Source organism: Alosa alosa, chromosome 4, assembly GCF_017589495.1.
Source record: "Alosa alosa isolate M-15738 ecotype Scorff River chromosome 4, AALO_Geno_1.1, whole genome shotgun sequence".
NCBI classification, from domain to species: domain Eukaryota; kingdom Metazoa; phylum Chordata; class Actinopteri; order Clupeiformes; family Clupeidae; genus Alosa; species Alosa alosa.
This window is the reverse complement of record NC_063192.1, coordinates 17,059,014-17,070,890: the sequence shown is the minus strand read 5'-3', so window position 1 is coordinate 17,070,890 and position 11,877 is coordinate 17,059,014.

Below are 11,877 nucleotides of genomic sequence, written 5' to 3'. Positions count from 1 at the left end.
CCTAGCAGCGAAGACCGAGGTGAAGTTAGATTGATATTTGATATTCGGATATTCGACAGATATTCCGTTTTTTTTAATGCAGCCGGTTTCACCCCGTGTTTGCAGACAATGCCTACAAACAGATGACCTGTCTACTTGCTCCCAGCCGACATTAGGGACTGTCTATAAAGTACCTTCTGAATTACCTTCATAGTCTTTTTTGTCAATAGCTTTGACATAATGTGACCTAGTGACTCCAAACCAATGCAGAATAGTTATGCTATATGGGACTCATCAGACACACCTCTTTTTATAGCGACTATGCACGCTGTATTTTATATGAAATTTTTAAAGAAAATACATTATTTCATTGAAAGAAACAGACTCCTTTTTTCAATACCTCCCAAGCCATATGACCTAGTGACTCCAAACCAATGCAGAATGGTTATCCTATATGGGACTCATCAGACACACCTCTTTTTATAGCAACTGTATGCACGCTGTATTTTATATGATTTTTTTTTAAGAAAATACATTATTTCATATAAGAAACAGATTCCTTTTTTTCAATACCTCCCAAGCCATATGTCATAGTGACTCCAAACCAATGCAGAATAGTTATCCTATATGGGACTCATCAGACACACCTCTTTTTATAGCGACTGTATGCACACTATATTTTATCTGAATATTTTAATGAAAATACGCAGGGCCGGAGCCAGAGGGGTGGCTCCGGGTGGCACAGGCCACCCTTGAGATTCGATTGGCCACCCCAGGTGCCACCCCAAATCCTAGTCTACGATTGGCCATTAACATGGTGTAAGGCGGGACCTTTCTTGATGCACTTGCAGCAGTGTGAAGTGTCAGACGTCAGAAATGTAAGTGGCAAACACGCTTGCCTTTATTGGCCCCTGCGGCACAATTGAACTACTTGGAACGAAAGGTTTCCAATGATCAGGAAATACTCCTTAATACGCAACTTTGTGTAGGCTTAACAGAGGTAGCCTAAATATCGTGCCTATGACGATGACAGCTTTAAAATATATATATATATATTTCACTTGTCTCTCTGGATTGAAGGCAGAATGTGGGCTGTTGCGCAAATAGATGAATGAGGATCGGGAGATTCCGTTAACAAAAACCTAAAGTTTTGCCAACATTTTCTCCATTATTATCGTAAAATATGTCTCCATGCAGGGCAGGGCTGGTTCTAACCTAGGCTAGGCTACTATATTTGGGTGGGCTGTTAGAAATTGTGGGTGGGCAACATAGCAAAGCTGTCAAATTGGATCAAAACTAACATAAACACAAAACAAAGCTAAGCTTCAATTTGATATGATTGGTTAAGGGGTTTATGGCGCGAAATGTTTTGGATACTTGAAGATGAGTCTTGAAAAAATATTTTCACTTGAGTCGGTGCATTTGACGTGGACAGCCGGATGCCACCTGCACTTAAGTTGGAGCTTACCTCGACTGGAAACCACACAGCTGGATAAACTGAGGTAATATTGTTTTAACATCAGTTCTAGTTATGGTTTATCTTAATTTACAGTCCTTAAATCATGTTATTTCACATGTAATATGCTTTCTCATCAGCATCAACATTATGGCTTAGCGGGGGGCTAGTGCATCGTCACGTAACTTTAGCTAGCTGTATAATTCTGAACTGCTTGCAATATTCTCGTTAGCTTTTGATAACGAGAATATTTTCAGTTATCAGTCAGTTATTTTCATTTGACAGTTTCATTTAAAAACCTGTATATAACCTGTGGGTAAGTTTGTTTTCTTGTACCAATTTGCTTGTTAGGTAAGCATTATATTGGCAAGACCGTATAGCAAACCAAAGCTGAATAAATCAATGGGCGCTGCGTTTCAAGTTGCTTTAGCTATGTTCTGACATGAAATAAGTTGAGCAATATTTGTACTCCTCTCAATATGTAGTTGTAGAAAATAAGATGTGAAATTACATATTCTGTCAGAAATGTAATTAACTTATTGACTTTCCTAAGGTTGTTACCTGTAGTGCAGTCTGTAGTGTGAACTATTTTAGCTTGCTAACTTCTAAATGACAAACATCAGACGTGCTTGTCCCGACATTTTCTAAGATGGCATGACTTGAAATAGATGAAGCACAACTCCTCAATATGTAGTTATAGAAAACATGATGTGAAATCACATATTCTGTCAGAAATGTCATTATTGCATTTCAGCAGTTTGTTATTAGGTGAAATGTAATCTGTCTTTATCTTGATGCCAGCCAGGCAATCAGATTTAGGGTAGCTAAACCCATGTGTAATAAAATGACGTCATACTTAGAAATATTTTGATTATATTCTGAGGGTGCTTCAATAGTTTAGGCAGAGATTTCTAATGTGGAGACACATCACTCAAAAAATACTCCATAGAAATGCATAGGGCTAGTTTGTCACGCCAATATGGCCGTTGTCTACACATATCCCACCCCTTCCTCGGCAAAACGTCGACATGTGAATACGTTGAGCCAATCATGTGGTGTGATGTGAATACATTGAGCCAATAATATGGTGTGTTGTGAAGACATCGTGCCAATCATGTGTTGTGATCTCGCCGCTGGAGCAAGATTGGTGTCGTGAAGCCTTGCGCACGCGCATTTCTGCCGAAATGGATGCCTGACGAGTGCCCAAAAAGCGTTGTCAAATGGCCGCCGAGTGGAGGGACTTGCCTAAAAGGACTTTGGTTTAGGCTACCTCTTCTTTTGTGTGCATACATGCACAAATCTGTAGTTTTGTGATTTTATTTTTTACATTACAGTAATAAAGGTATTTGTATGATTTTGCTGTTGTTTCAGATAGAGGATGACAAGACCTACACAGACCTTCTCGCAAGCCTGAAGAGGTAGCTGACTGCTCATGAGTTTGTGCTCACAATACTGAAGACAATGAGGGGATGGAGGAAGAAGGTATAGATTTATGTGCTGTGCGTAGGATGGTGCAGGCTTCCACTAAAACACTGTATGAAATAGACTAGTTATGTTCTTTTTTACTCACATTGTTGTCCCAGGCATATGTGGTTTTACCAACCGGAAGGAATGGGAGCTTTTGCTTAGTAGGCCGTCGTATGCAAACAGTGCAGGGGCATGGGACAAAGACCTCAGAAGAGTTTCACAGGTTTCTGGGATTGATCATTTACATGGGGTTCACTTCTCTCCCTAATATCCATTGCCACTGGGGAACCAAGTCTTGGCAGGGATCAGGGGACGTTAACCAAATGATAAATACATATTGTGTACTCCAAAACGCAGTATACCAGAAGGCACTTTTTCTCCATTGACATTGCCGTTGTCAGTAGCTTCTTATTTCAAGTTTGACAATGCAATGCAGAATCTGGTGTTGAACCTAGGTTTGGTAGCTACAGCCAGAAAGACTTTAGAGGAAATCTGTCACAGCCGGCAGGCATTTCCGTTGAAATTTCAGCCTTCAGCTGCTCCAACTACTACTCTGTCGTCTTTCCATCAAGTACATATTCCTGTACAGCAGGAGCTTGTTATAAAAAACGTACATAATAAAACTAAAGTAGCTTGTATGGCCCTGGAGTGTAACGGCAGGCAAATTTGTTTTATTGATAAACAAATTGCTGTCAGATTTGGCAAAAGGGGATGCGTTTAGTAATGAGTCATAGCTCTTCTGTGTTCAACCTTCAGGTTCCCCACCCCACCTTTCCCTATCCTACTCTGTAAGTGTGTGTGTGTGGGTATGAGTTTGTGTGTATGTGTTTATTCTCCACAAGCTTGTTCTAAGTATGTAATCCACTTTCAAATGTTTAGAACACATTGAGTTTTGAGTGATGTTGATTGTATTCCTAGCTTTTCATAAATAATATACATTTTATATATGTATATAATTTTCATATTATACTGATTTATATAAGGAAGTTGTATTTGTTGAATCAAATGTATTTTATGTCTTTTTTCCGAAATGGTCTTCAATGAATACAGTATACTTACTTCCTGTATTAGTGGTAAGGTACAGTATGTTTTTTTTATGTCATTCTTATTGACTGTAGCATTTGCTTATCTACAAATAAATGGACCAAATAAATTTAAACCATTGTTTCTGACTTGATTATCATTTTTTATGCATACTTTTATGTTGTTGGTGAGAAAGTGAATGTGAATTCTGTCAACATTCTAAATCCCGTTTCCTGCATCACTAAAATGATCATAACTTTTGAAAGGTTGATGATATTCCAATACACTTTTTTGTTAAATAGCCCACAACTTGCTGAACATTTCATACACTCTATATTTTTCTCTATCTTGTAGAGAAATATGATGAAAATTCATTTTTATGTGAATGAAATTAAATTTTGACAAATTTCAGATATACATTTGGAGAGGATTTTCAAATACTGTTCATTACTATATCAACATTACCATATGTATTTTACATCATTTCATAGAACTGATCCTTCTGATTAAAATGGTATGTATATCCCATTGATGGTATGTATTATACTCAAGAAATACGTTTTTTTGTGTGAGAGGTCATCCAGCACCAAAAATGGAATGTTCAGCAGGGGCACGAAAGGGCTAGCTTGAGTTGCTGCAGCCAACAGCCAGGGATAGGCAGTATGTCTGATACATGTATGTAAAATACAAAATAGTATGTTGTCATTTTTATTTTATTTAGTTGGAAAAAAATGGCATCATATTTTGTATCAAAATACTTTATAGGTTTGTAGTTTAAAAATACTGCCAAATTCTTTTGGTAAAACCAATAACCTACTTTTGGTGATGTGATTATAAAAGTGCAAAACAACGAATGCAGCACTGGTGCTGACTTGTAATTTGCCCAGAGTTGTTGTTATCAGAATATTGAGATTCAGGCAGATAAGTTTCTTGAGAACTTCCAATTCCAATTCAAACACATGGAACCGGTTATGTGGTTGCCCTGCAAGAAGTTGCACCATGTGGAGGTATTGAAAAAAAGGAGTCTGTTTCTTATATGAAATAATGTATTTTCTTTAAAAAAATCATATAAAATACAGCGTGCACATAGTCGCTATAAAAAGAGGTGTGTCTGATGAGTCCCATATAGGATAACTATTCTGCATTGGTTTGGAGTCCCTAGGTCACATGACTTGGGAGGTATTGAAAAAAAGAAGACCATTCCTTATGGGAAAGTAATGTATTTTCTTTAAAATATTCATATAAAATACAGTGTGCATACAGTGACTATGAAAAGAGGTGTGTCTGATGAGTCCCATATAGGATTACTATTCTGCATTGGTTTGTCTGCATTGGAGTCACTAGGTCACATGATGTCAAAGCTATTGACAAAAAAGACTATGAAGGCAATTCAGAAGGTACTTTATAGACGGTCCCTAAGTAGGTCGGCTGGGAGCAAGTAGACAGGTCATCTGTTTGTACATTGTCTGCAAACACGGGGTGAAACCGGCCGCATTAAAAAAAAATGAATATCTGTCCAATATCCGAATATCAAATATCAAACTAACTTCACCTCGGTGCAGCGAAGCTGGTGTTTCTATGTTTTTTTATTTTTCTTCAGCCATGGGAGTCTATTGCAGCCCATAGAACCGTCTGGTAAAAAGTTGTGACATTTTGCACACTGATTGGGGACAGTCCCATGATTCATTTCAGCAAGTTTCATGTCTGCACCTCAAGTGCTCTAGCGCCACCAATGGGTCAAAGTTGGCATTACATCCATGCACTTAACCTTTGAACCGTATACCAACATTTTAAAATCGAGGTATATTTGGAATCCTTGGATGATGCCGAGTCCAACGCACCCCGTGACATAATTTTCCGCCATATTGGACCATCCGCCATATTGGATTTTATTGAAAGTGAAACTAAATTTTCAGAGGTCGCAACTTTTCTCCGATTTTCACGAAAATTGGCACATTCAGACCAAGCCTCAGTCACAAAAGTTACCTATAGGCGTTCCGATATTGGAAAGCGTTCACTGAATACAGCCAATCAAATTTGACGGCGAAGTCGCCAAACAGGAAGTGAGCTCATATCTCGGCAACTTTTCCACCTATCAACACCAAACAGTACATAGTTAGGAAGAGGCTCAAGAAGAGGCTCATTTGGTAACCTTAGACCTAAAGGGGGCGCTGTAATTAGCAAAATTACGTTTTGGTCTATAACAGTTGATGTGTTCGGAATTAAAACTTACTATTGGTGTCTGTTAATACTGTGGGAGGTCCTAAGGCCGACACATGCCAATTTGTGACATCAACATAATTGATTCGGCCGCCATATTGGATTTGATCAAAAACACTAAAAAGTTTTCACAGGTCACAAACTTGGTCCGATTTTCACGAAGCTTGGCACAGATGATCTTCAGACGAAGTCTCACAAAAGATACCTATAGGCGTTTCAATATTCGAAAGCAATACAGCCAATCAAATTTGGTGGCAGAGCCGCTCATATCTCAGCAAAGCTTTGATGTAGGAAGGTTACCTGATTGTGATGATGCACTAGGAAATTGCCATCATTTGGCCTCTATAGGGGGCGCTGCAATAGGAAGTCAGATTGTATCTCAGCAACGCTTTGATGTATAAGTGTTAGCTTCATCCAATTAGCATGGCATTTGGCTGCTGACATTTTTGAAAAAATGGCGTTACATGGTTGCAACTTTCGGCACCAGTTTTTATGTGCTGATTGGTAGATGACGGCTCATGCACGAGTGTAGTGTAGGGCACGAGCGTCCTCGCGCATCCATGTTGATTAAGCATATTTCTGGAAGACGACAAATAAAACAACTGCCTACTTGGATTATGCTACTGACACTTAAATAAATAAAAGAAAAAACGAAATGTTGTGATATTAGGCTAATATTATTTGCCTTATTTGTGGGTTGACAAGTTAACTGACTATGTCAATACATTTTAGCAGATGCATAGCAATGACCTATATCCAATTATTAGCCTACTCATTGCATTGTGTATGAAAACTATTTTAAAACGCACAGGCTGTAGTTCCTACCTGTAGTCCATGACAACGCAACGTCAGGATCATGTAACCTATGTCTCCCCAAGTAGGCTATTTAAAACAAAACAAATGTCAATGACTTATTTAGTTTGCTTTCTTGCAACATTGACATGATTAGGATATACATTTGATTTAAATGGTCAGGCTGCCAGTCGAGGCAAAAGCCAAATATCCAACAACAGTTGCAGACTCTCGAAATGCCTGCTCGAACCACAATACCCAAGGGATGTGCGCTTCTATCAGTAAGTTTAATTTGCGTTGGCTTCATTTCGTCTACCTGCAAATGTAGCATAGGTTTAACAAGCTGCAAATTCACAGTGGGTGCAGCAAAACTCCCCAGGTTTCTTACGTCTACTTAATGATACAGTAGCTGATTGTGAGATCGCATTGCATAAGGACATTGGTGTAATTTAGCCTATAGGGGCACCTTAACAAAGTAAATGAGCTGATATCTCAGCCATTTTTTTTAACCCAATTGCCATGAAAGTTGCTGTGAGTGGTTGCTCATGCCATGACAATGCCAATCCTGCTAGTGTACTGATAGGCCCCCACATTGCTGCTTGCAGCTATATTTCAGATTTTGTATGCTTTTCGTAATTCTATTATAGGTACATCTGCTTGCTCAAGATTACGGTGATCATGCTCTAGATTATGGTGATCATTATGGAAATATAATGTTTACAAGTGCCAATCATGTCATGTGCCTGAATATCAACCCTTCAGTGGAGACAGTTACTAACCAACTGTAACGGTTTAGCATTACAGTGAAGGGTGACAAAAGAAAGGAGAAAATAATGAATCATTGAGACCACAGGGGTCAACTTAATCATCTCAATTCCAGTTAAAGTTTCTCCAGACCTCGTACCTAAATGAACACCCTGTGAAAAGATGCACAAGTCATGTGACTGTTCAAATTTCAAGCATATAATGAACGGCCACTTCCCATGTGCATGTCTGGAGATTTTTTTGGAGGCCTTTTTTTCCCCGAATGAACCATGGTTGCATATTAACCCATTTCCCCCTATTATACCCAGTGTTGTGAAATTCACATTATAAGCCTAATAAAGGCTACTGAAGATATAAATAAATGCCTACACTTGTTGTTAGTATTCATAACAATCATACTTTTTGCATGCTGTTGACATTCTCACTTTAAAAACCAACAGTATTTTTTTTTTATTATTTTTTTTTTATTAGAAGTATATCCAGGGTACAATCAGATAAAGACACATAAACACAGTGACGAGTAAGACAATACAAAAGAATAGTCAACAATGTAAAAATGTAAAAAGTAAAAATGATAAAAAAAGGAGTAATAATAAAATGAAAATGAATATAAATTAAACAAAACTTAATCTAAAAGGTGGAAAGAGCCCAGGAGGAGTGCAGTCTTTATGGCTGTGGGGTTGGTTGAAAAAACTAAGGAGTTGTTGTATATTCTTAACTCATTCAGAAAAACGGATAGAAGAGCTGTATTTACATTTGTGTATAAAGTATTTAGCAAGTAGAAAAATAAGATTGATGATGTAAAACATGCTACTGTCCTCTGTCCTACTGCCCTCTCATGGAAACCAAATAAAACATGTTTAAAAGAAAATTCAAGGTTTGTACAGATATTTGCACGTAATAATGACAACAGGTCTTTCCAGAATTTAGCAGAAAAATTACATAACCAAAATAAATGTGCATTTGTTTCTGGGGATCCTTCACAGAAAGTACATGCATCATCCAAGTCCTTTTTCATTCTCACAATAAAACTCTTAGAGGGATAATATCGATGAATACGTTTGTATGAGATTTCACACACTTTATTTGTGAGAAGATATTTTAGAGGTAATGTCCAAACTTTTTGGGAATTTTTGGGAAGGAATTTCCCCAAATAACCCGGCCCAGTAGGAAATGACATATGGTGTTGAAACAATATCATTTTGGAATAATGCTCGTATCTCTCTGTTATTTTTTTTTCTTTCGTGAAAAGCAAACCTGTCCCACAGAACCAACAGTGGTATGTTTAGGGATTGGATCAGTGCACAGCATCATAGACAGTATATAGAACTGGACAGTGTGCCGTCTGTTAAGAGTGATGCAAGCGTTAGTCCAGAGCCCCCTGGTGGCTGGCTGCAGTACAATGTGTAACTCCGCCCATCCTCATGTATTTCAATGGCCAAGTAGCCAACTTTCCGTGTCACTTTTCTCACCTAAAACTATTTTTGTATCTACAACTTTTTATTCGAAAAAATAGTTTTCAAGATGCTTCAATACATACAATTTTTCTTTTCTCGCTGAAATTATTTTTTTAAATGTTATATTAGCAAATCTAAAAAGGGCGTGTTTACACCTATGATTGACAGCTGGCTGACTGCAGACACAACGCTTTGTCCATTATGCAGACACGACCACGTCATCGCTCCCTTATTTTAACACCAGATTTCGACACATACTGTAATCTAACCTAAATAAGTGTTGCTGTTATTATCATTAGGCTATATCTTATCAGTCTGACTAAATACATATTGATAGTCATACATTGTGTAGTTGTTTGTAAGAGACATCGTTGTTAGTTGTGACAGATTCTTTGTGAAAAAAAAGATATGTGCTGTACTTTCGTAGATGCTAAGTATATCAGCTCATAGCATGCCATAGATATATATACTGACTGTCAGTATATCTATGATAGCATGCTAAATCATGCTAGCATTAGCCAGTTGATAGGTAAAGTAAAAGGGCTCTGACCCGAAGTTTCGTTAGCCATAGTCACCATCATTCACAGTCGACCCAGATAGCAGACGGGCATTGAAACTATGTAGAATCAACATTACATTGTCAACCATAAATCATTGAATCAATGTCGGATTTCGATGTTGATTTAACATCAGTTTGCACCCTCAGTTAATATTGAAACAATGTTGATTTATTAACTATAGACCAGCGGAATTTCAATTGTATTTCAATTAAAATAAATATTGAAACAATGTTGAAATTACAACCAAACTAAAGATCAATGCGGTTTCAATGGTATTTCAATTCATATTAAACCGCAGTAAACCACTATAAATCTGGCAAAATATTGGGAAATTCATACCCTGCTTTATCTACAGCCAGGATACATTTGGCTAGGCCTAGGTATGTCTGGTTTAGGCTACACAAGCTTGCATAAATAACCATTGACAATTTGTTATCAGTTTGAAAAGCAAGTGCATTTATTCACTCTTCTTCATTTATAAATTCCCGTGTGCTGTGCTTCCCTGCCATCTATTCAGTAGGCCTACGGTTGCAGTCAGCCTGACCATCCAGTTGAGTGAAGCGGCACCTAACAGAAATAGAAGAAAGATATACAGTGTTAGATAAATATGTTAAACTGAAGGCTACTTACAAGTGAATAAGAATAATCATTTAGAATAAATCATATTTAGAATAATCATATTCCGTCTATGTACATCGTAGCCTAACTTACAAACTCATTCATGCTTGAGCAGGGTCGGACTGGGAACAAAATTCGGCCCTGGCAATTTACTTTTACCAAAATATCTGGAAATATGGATTTGGAATTCTAAATGCAGTTTATTATGCTCAATGCAGCTCATTGCACTTCTAATGGAGGGTGATGTGGTACAACATAATGACTGAGCTAGGCTTAAGGCTACAGTAGAATGCAATAGGTGCAGTGATGGCTCATGATGCAATACAAGGAACAATCATGGCCAGAATTTTGTTAAAAGAAGACAAAAGGTCAAAGTCTGGTCAATAGTGATAGAAATGCTGTAACTTTAGGCTTAGGCCTACTCATTAAAATCAACAGAGAGCCCACTACCTGTATATTGTAACCCAAAACTTAAAGACATGTCAAGATAGGCTACACAGTGCAGCTACTGGCCATTTTTGTGCCCTAACTGGTGAAATACAGTATTAACCTAAGTATGTCATTATATGGCCAACTATAAAGATGTAATCTGCCTCTTCCCAGGGAGTATTTCTGAAACATGTAATATGTGTTTCAAATGCAAAATAGTAATTTTGTAATTTTAAAAATACTGCAAAATACTATATGTGAAAAACACAAAAAAAGTAGATACTACAGACAGGTGTAATGAATAATTGGTAATTAGGCAACAATGGTTTATGTTTATCGCAATAAGCTAATGTGAGAACAGCTGTGTTCAACAACACTTACAGCTTTTCAGTGACGGGTATTGCTGAAGCATCAGCTCTGGTCTGAAGCACTGGTGTGAAGTGGTACGCAAGTAAAGATGAGCAAGTTGACCTGTGCAAGTTCACATAAGGACACTGACAAAGGCAAATATTGTCCCATTGTCTCCATGCCAATCTTTAACAGAAAAATGTCAGATATCTCAACCTCAATCACTGAAAAGCTGTAAGTGTTGTTGAACACAGCTGTTCTCACATTAGCTGATTGCGATAAACATAAACCATTGTTGCCTAATTACCAATTATTCATTACACCTGTGTGTAGTATCTACTTTTTTTGTGTTTTTCACATTTAGTATTTTGCAGTATTTTTAAAATACAAAAATACACACCAATAAAGTATTTTGATACAAAATACAGAGCCATTTCCTTCAACCCAATAAAATACAAATGACAAAATACTATTTTGCATTTGAAACACGTATTACATGTTTCAGAAATACTACCCATCCCTGGGAACAGGCAGATTACACCTTTATAGTTGGCCACCCAGAGGAAAGAAAATGTTCAAATGAGAGCTCCTCTCTTTCTCAATTGTTTCTCCTAGACAATAATGAGATCACAGTGATATAAAAATGAGATTATTGCTTTTGTCTCCGCTTCTCAGGTTTTGTCTCTGGAGCAAAAGAGTTAAGTTATCTCAGTGTAGACTCCCTTTAATCTACAAATGAGATCTCATCAATATTTTAAATAAT